Source organism: Trichomycterus rosablanca, chromosome 1, assembly GCF_030014385.1.
Source record: "Trichomycterus rosablanca isolate fTriRos1 chromosome 1, fTriRos1.hap1, whole genome shotgun sequence".
Classification (NCBI taxonomy): Eukaryota; Metazoa; Chordata; class Actinopteri; order Siluriformes; family Trichomycteridae; genus Trichomycterus; species Trichomycterus rosablanca.
The window spans coordinates 42,275,888-42,289,522 of NC_085988.1; the positions used below are offsets into that span (position 1 = coordinate 42,275,888).

At 38.7% G+C, this 13,635-nt stretch overlaps 1 protein-coding gene across 1 annotated transcript in view; it reads right to left on the reverse strand.

The window, feature by feature from the left end:
• The window catches only part of znf609a (zinc finger protein 609a), a 194,543-nt gene that overhangs the window by 70,659 nt on the left and 110,249 nt on the right, over window positions 1-13,635 (reverse strand). The gene's annotated exons all lie outside the window — the stretch shown is intronic.

The window sequence follows — 13,635 nt, forward strand, 5'->3', positions numbered from 1 at the left end:
GCAGAGCAGGAGCGTGCCAACTTCATTCTTTGGTCTCACCGAGGACCGTTCAGTTCTAGGGATGTAACGATACACTGTACCCACGATGCGATACGATTCACGATACGATTTTTTCACGATTTTTTTAAACAAAATGAAATTGAAGACAAATTATGACAAAGTTTCCTTTTATTATTTCCTCTTTAAAAAAATAAAATAAAATACTGTATTTGTGCTTATCTTTTATTTATCTAAATAATGAATGTCCTTTTATTTCTGAGGTAGGTACAAACTATGCCAAATAATGATTGTTGTGTAAAAAAACTGAAATGAAATTTAAAAACAAATCCAACATTATATAAATAAATGAATAATACAAATAAAGAAAGTATCCTCACATAAATACATTTGGCTGGAAAATCCCCTACCTGGCAACTTTGTGAAGTGCTGTCAACCAGGCGAGGTGATTAGCACCAGTGCGCTCTGCTGTTTAAAGTGAATATCGTTTCATCTTAAATGAATTACCGATTCGAATCGTGGCACATCTGCACCGATTTTAACTGTCTTGTTGTGCATCGTTACATCCCTATTCAGTTCACAATGATAAGCAAAGTGGGCGTCCTAGATTTGAGCTAAATATGTGGGAAAGGGACTGAAATGTTGAAGCACAAAATGCTCCACAGGGCTCTAGACTAGGGTTGGGCGATATTGCCGATTTTCATACCGTCATACCGTTTAGGAAATACCGCGGTATACGGTATTACCCGGGGGGGGGGGCGGTGTCGCGGACAAACTTTACAGTGTACACACGAGTGTAATTACAATATTTCAATGTTTTATTATAAAAAGATTTAACAATCTGAACGTCAAACATTGCTTATCTTGTCTGATCTCTAATAAATACGCATAAGTATAAATGCATGTGTATCAATTACACTTTAACACAAACATTAACACATAACATTTTGGCATTGTAATCTCTCTCTGCCCACACAAAACAGAATAATAGCAGGCTACACACTTCAATATATTTCAAAAGTTAACTGCTTAGTTTATAGTTACAGCTGTTTCTTAAACGTGTATGAATGTGTACGATTAGTTATGCCTGTAATCCAGAATTAAGTTCTATACCGTAACAAAAAATATGATGTAAAGTAATGTTAAAATAATTCAAAGTCCAAACATTTGAGCGGTTAACGAGAACGCTACTTTACATGTCACACAAGCTCAGTGCAAAACTCGAGCACAGAAACGGTACAAATCCGATCTATTCCCTACACACTCGCTCCCTACGCCCTATAGTGCGCTTAACATTCTTAAAGGGCCAGACAATATATTTTATAATTCACATTACACGACAGGTGAGACGTTCTTTTTTCTTAATATAGTGCTTTTATTTAGGAAAAAATAGTTCTTACATAGGCAGGAAAATCTATGGCAGACAAGAGTCAGAACAGCGGATTGGGCGTAACGTTATTATTACTGTTTGCTCCTTTTTCTCAACACTTGTGCTCGATTTACACTGAAGATATATTTAGTAAATAAGTACATGTCCGCGCATGCACGCGCTTGTGTTCATTTCCGATTGAACTGATAAAAAATGTTGATTTTGAAAAATTAAAAGACGAGCCGTTTTTCAGTTTCTGCTTGTTAGCTCACAGCTAACGCTAGCCAGTGTGGCTCTTCACTCGTCTCTCTGTGTTATCACCAGTGAGCACACAGCCAATCAGCGAGCTCCAACCGCCTACCCCTCCCACCCCTCCCTTACTGTGGATGCGCGCATGTCCTAAAGTCTCCGTTTTCAAGGTAAACCTGAAGCAGAAATTTGGCGCTTCACATTTAAAAAATACCGTCACCATTTTTGAATACCGTCACCATTTTTAAATACCGCGGTATACGGTAATATCGTCATACCGCCCAACCCTACTCTAGACTAACGTTTTGCACTGGTTGCACTGGTGCGCACAAAAGTTAGGTGCACCCAAATTTTCGACCGCATCACATTTAACACCGCAGTTTTACAGGTTCACTTTTTTTTTTTTTTTAATCACTGTCCATACAGGCAATATTGACTTGTAAATAACTAACAATCTGGTCAACATGGCCTCGTCTGATGATCTGTTTGCTGCTGCCTGCCTGCCGCTGAAATGCAGTGGGGAGAGGGGACACTTGGGCAGTGCATTTATCGCGGCATGTAATGTGTTTTATAGATGCATTGGGCTTTTTCAGCCTTTCAATTCAAAATGTATTAGAACCAGTCACAAATATACTATTGCCGGCCACTGTCTTCCCATGCTCTTTACAGTTAATTATAGTATTATAGACTAATTATAGCACACTTATAAAAATTATAAAAATAATAATAAAGTAAATGTGTATGTATGTGTGTATATCTATTTATGTGTGTGTGTATATTTAAAATTATATGTATATGTTTGTGTGTGTGTGTGTGTGTGTGTGTGTATGGGGCTCTAGAGTGTTAGAGTGTAATCTTAAATGCAGTGCATTATATTATCGGCATTACTGTATCTTTTACACAGATTCCCAAAATCGCTTGCGGTGCACTCACTGCGTATTTTGACTACATGTATTTTAATTAGGGCTGTCAAACGATTAAAATTTTTTATCGCGATTAATCTCAGAATTTCATATAGTTAATCGCGATTAATCGCATTAAAAAAAATCTGTGTAAATGTTATAGAAAACAAGGATTTTTATGTGAAATGTTACAATTAAAATGGTGAACACATTTTATGCTAAATGTACTGATGTTAAAAACTGCTGGGACAAGAGAAAACTGTAAGGGAGTTTTATTCACTCACATACTAGGCAGTAAATGTCAGATTGTAGTTTAGAATTTCTCCATCAGCAAACATTGTAGATCAGCGGTGCTTTAGGTGGGATAAGGCGTAGTTATTGTAACAGACTTTTCTGTGGTTGTATTGTGACAATGGTTTGATGGCCGTTTCTACACGAAGTGAGTGTGTTTTGACCCTTTGGGGCTTCCATAGTTCATGGACTAACGTGCTTGACTCAGCTTTCCGGTATTTGGTACCTTAACAGAATAAGTTAATAAAAGTGTTCTGCTCCCGACAACTTGTGAATATAGCGTGTATTTATTTCTTTATAAGTGCATCACTACAACGCTCGGTTACATTATGTTAACAAACCGCAAATGAAAAACGGTGGCAAGTCCGACATTAAAACGTTTGTTTTAACATAATGTTAACATAATGTAACCGAGCGTTGTAGTTCTACCAGTCAAGTCTCAACATTAACTATAATTTGCGTTAACGGCACTATTATTTTTAATCGCGTTAAATTGAAATCGCGTTAATGCGTTATTATCGCGTTAACTTCGACAGCCCTAATTTTAATATATTATGGTCTTTCAGTTATTTTTATATTTTACTTAACGAAAATATTGTCGTGTTTTTACTTTCACTATCGCCGCACTTTACCGCTAGCATTAGCCCCTTGCTACTGTAGAGGGTCGGCTCACCTAGCCGCTGTCCGGTGGGGATGCTGCGGGTCTTTTGCTGTGTGGTGGTGGAGGTGTGGGAATAAAGACACACGACAGGGTAGACTCACTTTAACTGTTTAGTCAGGACTTAAGTGAGCGTTACAACACTTTACACCGCCGAGCTCCAGAACCCGAACTTCCATTCTGGGGACATCCGGCGAGTCTCGTATACAAAACTAAACTTACTGCAGAACGTCCGAACGCACGTGTATAAACCTGGTGCTGCATTCTGATTGGCTGAGCTGAATGTCGCTCACATATCACCGCTACAATATTGTCCCGCCCTTCGCTATCTCTGATTGGTTTAGACCATGATATTGGCCTAATGTGTGTCTGATGTTTTTTCTCTTCCCTCGGACGCCTGGTCGCACCAGTGCGACCTGAGATTTTTTTTAGTCGCACCATTGAGAAATTAGGTCGCATGTGCGACCAAATTGGTCGCACTCTAGAGCCCTGCTCCAGTATTGTGCACATTTTAGATGTGGCCAACTTGGAATTCATTATTATTGCTTTTAGGGTGGGACATTGATGCAGCTGGCAGAATGGGTGCCAATTGGGTAATCTGAAACGCCCCTAGCTGTGATTAAATGTGTTGCCAACCTGAATTGGCACCATTTTAGAATCTATGCCTTTCCTGTGCCCATTGTTTCCAGAATAAAGCAGTAAGTGTAGATAAATAAATGTATGACTAGAAATTCACATATAGCAAGCTGCTATATTGTTGCTCATGCCTCCTCCGACCCACGTGCAGCCCTTAGCGGAACCCTTTTTCACTCATGCATTCTGCACAGGCGCCTTCTCTATCTGCTGTTCAGGGTCCTTACACAGCCTTTGAAGACCCCACCCACATAGTCCGGTCATCCCGCCCTAGCAAAAAACGTGTCTGCTGCAGGCACTGCCGATTATGCTCGCTAGATGGCGCCCAGATGACCGGTGGCAACGGCGAGTTTCGAACCGAGGAGTTCAGAATCTCAGCACTGGTGTGCTAGCGGAATATTTGAATTCTTATTAGTTTGACATATATTGTTTAAACCTTTAGCTGATACACTCCTAAAGCAGTGCTTTAACCATTTTGGCAGACCATACTGTGTACTTATACAGTATGAATCACTGACCTTTAGAGGTCAACTTAGCAAGACAGATGCTATTCTTTGCCAGTTTAAACTCCCAGGCCAAATTAAATTAATTTAAACTCTGTGTAAGGTTTCTGTTTTTTGAAAAGGTCACACTAACAACCCTATTATCATGCTAGATACTAGGGCTAAAAGATGATTGGTTTGAAATAAAAAAAGAAAGAAAGAATCTGTACACATTGCAAAATCTACAATGCCCATTTGACGAAGACGTTTTCCATATTTTTTGCTTTATTAGTAATATTAAAAACATCAAAAATAGACACGTGCACCTGTAAGTGTCCAACACAAGCACTCTGGTTTAATTTACACAAGAAGCATCCCTAAAATATATATGATTTATAGCTTAAATCCAGGCTAGAGAGAGTGCATTATTGCCAAACAATGAAAACCAATTCATTCGTTCCTGCACGTGAAAATCGTCTTTTTCTAACTAAATTTAGACTGACTGACAAGTTCAGTCACAAACGAGCAGTATTCGGTTTCTCTTTGTGTGACCAAGCAAAGGGCCTTATGGGAAAATAGGAGTCTCACAGCAGGGTGCTTCCCTAAGCTTCCAGCCCTTAGCAACAGCCGTAGGGAATCCAATCACCTGCTGCTGAGATAAGAGAGCCACACGTCCTCACATCACAAAGAAACCAGATCTAACTGGAAGTAATGAATCATCTAAACAATGAACGCTATTACTAATATTAGTATGTAGCAAATAACCTTCATATAAGTAAACCATTACCTGAAGATGCATCTCGGTTTTCAAGAGACGAGAAGACAGTGAGTGAGTAACAGAAGGTGGTGCCTCGTGCCTCTCTCCACTGCAGTGGTAATAACTGCTTACTTATGAGTGTGTTTGGGAAACGTGCGAGTGTGCGAGTGCACGGGTGAGCTGGAGAACTACAGAGTGACACAGTAAGAGAGAGTGTGAGCCATGGAGAGTACAAAAGCTGAGGCGGAAGTTAAGGAGGTAACCTCAGTAACACCTGCGCTCTGTTGCTAGCAACCACATTTCTGCTCTCTGCAAACCAACTGAGGCTTGGGGGGCTAATTTAGGAAGCAACTGAAAATAGTCAGCAAGGAAGAAGCTCTGAAAAGAAAAACCCTGCATGTTGCTTTACTGGTTTCAAAAGGAGTGAATTCATAAGCAAGCCTTGTTATGCAGAAATTAGGAAACCATACTCCTTGGCTCATTCACTTTATCCTTATTGGTGCTGCAGCGATGCATCAAAGCCTGAATACACCACCTCGATGGTGCTGATTCATTCAGTCTCACACTTACTAATACTTACAAGCAATTTACACTCAATCAACAAAATGTGTGGTTTTGGGAGGTGGGAAAACCAAAATACCAAAAGGAAAACCCACAGGGACGTAGAAGGAACATACCGAAGTCCTCATAGACAGTGACCTATGACTAAGCTGAACCTAGGTGGCCAGAACCTTTTGATCTTTAAACACAGCTTTGCTTTAATCATCGCTTTGATGTATTACTTGGTTGCAGATAGTTGGTACAGTCTATACACGGCTGTTAGGATTAGATAGGTAGATCACAGAAGTCCTAAATAGCATCGTTAGCGTAATAATGACGAATGTAAATGGAACAGTGTTAGCATAGTGGGTAGAGTTTTGGGTTATAAATCAAAAGGTTGAGAATTTGAATCCCATTTCAGCCATGCTGCCACTGTTGGGCCTTTAAACAAGGCCCTTGACCCTGTCTGCTCCAGGGGTGCCATACTATGGCTGATCCTGCACTCTGACTCCAGCTTTCAAACAAGCTGGGATATGCGAAGAAAGAATTTCATTGTTCTGTACATGCGTATACACCAACCAAGCATAACATTATGACCACTGACGGGTGAAGTGAATAACACTGATTATCTCTTCATCACGGCACCTGTTAGTGGGTGGGATATATTAGACAGCAAGTGAACATTTTATCCTTAAAGTTGATGTGTTAGAAGCAGGAAAAATGGGCAAGTGTAAGGATTTGAGCGAGTTTGACAAGAGCCAAATTGTGATGGCTAGACGACTGGGTCAGAGCATCTCCAAAACTGCAGCTCTTGTGGGGGGTGTTCCAGGTCTGCAGTGGTCAGTATCTATCAAAGGTGGTCCAAGGATCCATGGGCGGCCAAGGCTCATTGATGCACGTGGGGAGTGAAGGCTGGCCCGTGTGGTCCGATCCAACAGACGAGCTACTGTAGCTCAAATTGCTGAAGGGGTTAACGTTGGTTCTGATAGAAAGGTGTCAGAATACACAGAGCATCACAGTTGCAGGGCTGTTTTGGCAGCAAAAGGGGGACCAACACAATATAAGGAAGGTGGTCATAATGTTATGCCTTATCGGTGTATGTATATAAGACAAATAAAGGCATTCCATTCCAAATGTGTTTTTCTTCCATTAAAGTGAACTTTAGAGGTCAAAAAGTAAAAATAAGATTCTTCAAGTGCTAAAAAAAACATACATAAAACAACAACAAACTCAATACATAATGTCTATTTTAACAGTTTGTAACTTGATCCTCCTTCCAACAAATCACCAAATTCCTAAATTCTAAAACCCACTTTCAACTCTCGGTTCTCGGTAGTGTTTTTGTGTGCATGACAGATAGATTAATAGATTCCCATTCACAACATATACTGAATACCATATGTCTGTCTCTACACAATACAGCAGTAAACCAAGATTCATTAAAGAGACGTTACTATCTGTAAATCTCACTCAGCATGAACCTACATTGATTAATTGCTTACAAAATGAGCACTTCTTTGCTTCATTAATATAACACACCAGTACAAAAATGGCGCTCATTAAAAAAAAATTCCCATCTCTTGGCAGTCTTGGTTAATATGTCATTAGATCTAATCTGAAAGTCATTCAAACCAATGTTGTTTTTGTATTTTTCAAAATTGTGAAACAATGGTTTCTATTCATTATTATAAGTTTAACTACAACAAACCCCTCAAAGCTGGCTCACACTGTTTAAGGACCTATAACAAACAGTATTACTAAGCTCTAGTCATTATCTTTCAAAGGGATTAAGATCTGGATTGTGACAGCCCCTCATCCCCAGTGTATATGTACTGACTGTGTGTTTCTGATTCATTTTATTTTATCCATTCCAAAATGTTTCTCAATCTAGAAATACAAGTTTATAAAGACATTCAATGTACCATGAATCCCTTCAAATTAGGGATGGCAGGAATCCGATACTCAGTATCGGTCTGATATTGGCCCAAATCACTGGATCGGAAGGAAAAAAACGTGTAATCCGTTCTGATACTGTTGCTTAATGTAAATAACACTTAATGTAAATAAGGGTTTGTGTGTAAAGCAAATAGCACACAAAGACACGTTCCAACAGAGTGTTGTAAAATAATTAAATGTTCAAACATTCCAGTGGGGTTTCATGAGAACGCTACTTTAATGTCACAAACGCTCAGTGCAAACCCAGAACAACATAGCACAGCCGGAGACTATCATTTTCTAACCTCTTCCCTACACACTCGCTCCCTATGCCCTAGCATTGTACACTTAACATTCTTAAAGGGCCAGACAATATATACTGTATGTAAATTCACATTACATGACAAGTGTTGTTTATTGCCACTTATCTTGTCCCGGCTTGGAGATATCTCACATCCTCAACGATTAATCCATTAGTGTTATGAAATAAAACAAACTACACTGTTTCCCGTTTTCCTCTTCAAAATCCAGCAGGGTTTTTTAATAAGCGCACTTTGGTTTTTAATAATCTAAAAACGTGACCGAACTTTAACGGAAAATCTCAACTCTGCGTCCATTCTAATTGGTCCATCGCGTTTGATTGACATCCACATCTTCCAATTGTAGACACTTTTGTTAAAAAAAGCCAATAATGCTGCTAAATGTTCTGTGTGTAAAAGTGAAAATAAAAACAGCAGTTTTGCATAAGTGTGATGTTGTAGGTTCTGTATTTATTCCTTTAGAATATTTGTTTCACAGTTTGAGCATTGATATATAGATAGCTAGTTTAACCATGGTGCATTGAGATGTGTATTATTACTGCTTAGTTGTTTGAGAGGAGAAATGACAGTATCATTTGCAGTATCGGTATCGGACATAAAAAAGTGGTATCGAGCCAGCCCTACTTAAAAGAATCCTAACAAACCTGATGATCCATGTTGCTAATAAACATCACCACAGCATAATGATCCGTCTCACTAACATGTTTTTGTGTTTGATCACTAGCTTACTAAAGTATGCGGCACACAAACTGAAGGATATTTAATTCCTATAAAAAGCTTTTCCAGACCTTGTTTTCACTAACTGCTCTTCTGTTTCAAATTGCCCTTGATCGGCACTACAGAAAAGTGGTTTTATCCTCAAAAATTAAAACCAGGAGGTCCACTTATATTCTAACCAGACGAAATTAACATAATAGAGGGGCTTGGTCTTGCAATGGAAATATTTAAGTAATCTGTTCAGCCCGCAAATACTGTTTGTTGTAACATGATGATTTTAAATGTTTTTTTTGCAATAGTAGCTTTGTTATCTCACCAACGTTTGGCAAGTTGAGACTTTTCCATGATCCAGTAAAGCAGAACACATTTGCTTTGAGAAAACATTGACTAAGAAGTGCAGATTAGCAGATAGACTGGATCTTAGGCAATAAAAGAACTTGAAAGCAGAGAATGTAAATTAGGATGGGGACAAAGCATAATATATATCATTATAATATATATACACAGATCAGACATAACATTATGACCACCTACCTAATATTGTGTTGGTCCTACTTTTGCTGCCAAAACAGCCCTGACTCGTCGAGGCATGGACTCCACTAGACCCCTGAAGGTGTGCTGTGGTATCTGGCCCCAAGATGTTAGCAGCAGATCCATTAACTGGTGGATCGGACTTGTTTGTCCAGCACATCCCACAGATGCTCGATTGAATTGAGATCTGGGGAATTTGGAGGTCAAGTCAACACCTCAAACTCGTTGTTGTGCTTCTCAAACCATTCCTGAACCATTTTTGCTTTGTGGCAAGGTACATTATCCTGCTGAAAGAGGCCACAGCCATCAGGGAAAACTGTTTCCATGAAAGGGTGTACATGGTCTACAACAGTGCTTAGGTAGGTGGTACATGTCAAAGTAACATCCACATGAATGGCAGGACTCAAGGTTTCCCAGCAGAACATTCTGCCTCCGCCAGCTTGCCTTCTTCCCATAGTGCATCCTGGTCCAATGTGTTCCCCAGGTAAGTGACGCACACGCACCCGGCCATCCACGTGATGTAAAAGAAAACATGATTCATCAGACCAGGCCACTTTCTTCCATTGCTCCGTGGTCCAGTTTCGATGTGTTATTTTCAGTGTATAAGTGTCAAAAACAACCCCATTATTTTACATAAGCCTAAAATATATGCAGTTCCACAGGACCATGGAACATATTTACAGGTTTCCCATGTATCCTTATGGGAAAAATACCTTGAAACTGCCGTAGAGATTTAAACATGTATCTTTTTGTTTCTGCCGGTGCAGTTCAGTCCAAGGTGACCTCAATCTCAATGTGAGAGACAGCAGAGAGCCAAAAACCTTGACCTACAGCATCATTATGAAAATAGTCGAGTACACTTTTCTGGATCAGTGAAAATCTTAAAAGACAAAGTGTAGGTGGGAGAGAATGCATTGGCTATTTAGGTTACGTGAGATATTGAGCTTACATAACTGCACTCCTGTCTTTGCTTAACAGACTGCTGCATTTATACAGGAGAGGTGCATTTCAGGCAGCTTGCCAGCTTGAATACTTAACAGAGAAAGCCATTTTTAAGTGCTTGTTGGGGAGGTAAAAATCAATGCTTTTTTTATCGCATAAAGAATGCATTTTGCTTGCACATTTACCTGCCAGGTACAGAAAAAATACAGCTTAAAACCTAAAACCAAAACTGACCTTCTTTGACACTGTCTGTCCATCTGGTTGCACAAAAACTCATCAGCACTTATTATTTAAAAAATAACATTTCTTCCAGATGCCTGGAACAATCTTTAACTGAAATACAGCCAAGCATCCCTTTATCTAAACACCTTCCAATTTTAGAGAGAAGCAATTAACCAACAAATCATATCATGTTTTACTTCCCTCTACTCACACTGAGCTACTATTATTACTGAGCAAACATGAATGCCAACATTAAAGGACAGTTCAAGGCTGCACACTACAAATAAAAAAGTAGCCTATGTTTTTATGGTAAATATACCAATGGAATAATAATAAGGCTTAATACAGTATGATAAGGTTTGGGTTGCAGCCAAAACTTCAAGGCTATTGTGCACTTTACCATGACTGTCACAGGTAGCAAGCAGTTAACAAAAGCTAAGCTTATACAGTTAACCGTTTGTAATCCAGCACTGGAAAGGGTTAATGTGAGGTTTAAGGTATGGTTGGAGTGCATATAAATATATTAATATTAGTTTAACAAAAAAGTTATTCAATGAAATTGTGACACCTTGAAACTCAACGTAAATTGGTTCTGGGACTGGCGTTGAATCATATCATTTGTGTAGAATAACCATCAGATTCACTCTGAAAGCGTCCACATGTATTTATGTTCAGCTGGATTTTCCTCACTGTTTCACTTTTAAACTTGTGTCACAGCTTGAGGGTCTGCGAATTTTTTAAGAATCAGCTTTTTATTTCAGTGTTTTTGTATTATATTTGTATTATATATATTGTATTATATTTGTGTTATTTTTAGTGTATAAGTGTCAAACCAGTGTATAAGTGTATAAGTGTTGACCATCTCTAATCCGGGGAGGGGGCCAGAGAGTACATCTCACCATCTTACAACGCCGTAATAGGAGCTATACCCCAATCATGTGTAAAAGGCACACATGTCCATTGTAATTAATGGTCATAGTGATTTGCATATGGACCTGATCACCGGTTCCATTGTTATGCAATGGGTGGTGATCGGTCGTTATGCAAATCGGCTGCATATAAGGTTGGGGTATCCACCACCAGCTCAGACTGAAGAAGTCACTTGGATTGAGTGGCGAAACGTATCTCTACAACAAACCTGTGTCCAGATGAACTGATTCAACTTTGTGGATTTGTGTACCTGGATTATTGAGCATGCATCAACAGACTGGTGTTGAGTTTAAAAGGAAATGAGTTTCAAGGTATTTTTCCCATAAGGATGTATGGGGAAACTTGTTAATGTGTTCCATGGTCCCGTGGACTTGCATATATTTTAGGCTTATGTAAAATAATGAGGTTGTTTTTGACACTTATACACTGAAAATAACACAAATATAATATAAAAACACTGAAATAAAAAGCTGATTCTTAAAAATTTCTCAGACCCTCAAGCTGTAACAAGTTTAAAAGTGAAACAAAAATTTTGAAACAAAATCCAGCTAAACATAAATACATGTGGAGTTTCAAAGATTTTGAGTTTAGGGGATGTTGAGTTACAAGGTACCACTGTATTCATTGTAAATACCAGTAGGGCTCTCAGGTGGCACAGCTGTAAATTACTACCACTAAGATCCAAGATTCGATTCCCAGTGGCGCTATTAGCCAGTCGGGCATCTACAAACAGGAATGATTGGCTATGTCTGAGGAAGGAGGATGGCCGATGCCCCGCAATAGATTGATGTCCTTCACTAGATGTGTTTGTGCACTCTGCCCACTAATAAATACCAGGAATGTTAATATATATAGCAGCACTAATTATTAAAGCTACATTGGATCTGAGGAACATAGGGGGAAGGACACAAATTTACAATTAACCACAGGTTATAATATATAGCAATTTATACAAATTCATACCTAGCATAATACTATTTGTGCGTACTGTAACCATCTCTCTTAAACAAAAAGGAAGTCTGGCTAATATTGTTCAAAAGTAATTTGATAAGGCCAAAGAAATTTGCAGAACTGGAACCACATAAATAAAGGTGTATTTAGTCCTTCAGTTGAGTAGTAAGTACAAACAGAACAATGTTTAAGGAACAGGTGTACAATCACTGCAGATTTAAATATAAAGAAAAATATTGTTCATTGGCTTATGAGCCCTGTTAAGCTCTGTAGATATTTGTTCAAGGACCTGTGGGAACTTTTAAATCCACACGAAATCATTAACTTAAAATATTTGGAGTGCTCAAAGCTTTCGGGCTTCTCTTTGTTGCATTTAATCTGTATGAACATCTAACATTATTATATTTCACAGTCTTCCTGTGTGTGCTGGCGGTGTGTGTTGTTTCTGGTATGAGTGTATCAGGTGTAGCAGTGTTGTTGGGATTTTTAAATACTGTTTAAACGTACTAACCTATTTATTAGAAACACATACCCTGTTAGTACTCAATGTACATATACAGTTAAATATAAAGCTATGTTTTGTAATTATATTTGTGATAATTAGGGATGTTAAGGATTGACATTAACTAAAAACACAAATATCATATGGAGAGTGAGGGTCCTCTAGGGTATGGATGGTGACAAAGAGTACAGGACAGCAGACTGGCATTGGTCAGTAACTGTATTCCCACAAATGTCATCTGTCTATTGGTTGTTTATTATAAAAGAATCAATAAATGTACATATCGGATTGATGTACCTAATAAAGTGCTCAGTAAATATACAGGAAAACCACAGAAATAAATGTGCCATATTTCTTATACATGCTGCATGAGGTACTGGTGTTTAACCGGATTGTGATCTGTTGACTGCAAAAGCTCTAGCCTAAGCCCTAGTTAAGGATTTATCCTTTTATACTCTAGGGAAGATACCAATACATTTAGGATATGTTTCATAATACCAATCAGACAATAAGACAAAATACTTTGTATTGACTTGTGATGACCATTTCTTCTGGGGAAGGGGGCAAGTGGACCCAAACCATGCCAACATTTGCCACCCCTGTTTATCCTGTATGCTTTACAACCTAACAGGTTGACCTATCTATCTATCTATCTATCTATCTATCTATCTATCTATCTATCTATCTATCTATCTATCTATCTATCT